Source organism: Austrofundulus limnaeus, unplaced genomic scaffold, assembly GCF_001266775.1.
Source record: "Austrofundulus limnaeus strain Quisiro unplaced genomic scaffold, Austrofundulus_limnaeus-1.0 Scaffold2357, whole genome shotgun sequence".
Classification (NCBI taxonomy): domain Eukaryota; kingdom Metazoa; phylum Chordata; class Actinopteri; order Cyprinodontiformes; family Rivulidae; genus Austrofundulus; species Austrofundulus limnaeus.
Window position 1 is genome coordinate 30,249 of NW_013954759.1, and position 714 is coordinate 30,962.

Here is a 714-nt window from a genome sequence, read left to right on the forward strand (position 1 = left end):
AGGGTTCTGAGTTCAGTTCTTCAGGTCCAGTACAGGGTTCTGAGTTCAGTTCTTCAGGTCCAGTACAGGGTTCTGAGTTCAGTTCTTCAGGTCCAATTTGAGGGTTCTGGGCTCAGTTCTTCAGGTCCAATTGGAGGGTTCTGGGCTCAGTTCTTCAGGTCCAATTGGAGGGTTCTGGGTTCAGTTCTTCAGGTCCAGTTGGAGGGTTCTGGGTTCAGTTCTTCAGGTCCAGTTGGAGGGTTCTGGGCTCAGTTCTTCAGGTCCAGTTGGAGGGNGTGTGTGTGTGTGTGTGTGTGTGTGTGTGTGTGTGTGTGTGTGTGTGTGTACCTGGACCCAGACAGTCCAGACCTCGAACCAAAGGGATCATGTTTAAATTTCTGTTGTGCACCTGAAGTCTGAATGGACCTGGACTCCCGGTACCGGCACATCAGAACCAGGTGCTGACCCGTTCTTTGTCACGTGTGTTCTGATGTTTTCTACTAATAAAAAACCTTTTTCACAAACAAACATCTCGGATCAGAACCACCAGAACTGGTTCTGCTGCTGAAGCTTTATTTCACATCTACACTAAAAACTGAGTCTGCTTTACAAGACCCACTGGGTTCTTCAGGTCCAGTACAGGGTTCTGAGTTCAGTTCTTCAGGTCCAGTACAGGGTTCTGAGTTCAGTTCTTCAGGTCCAGTACAGGGTTCTGAGTTCAGTTCTTCAGGTCCA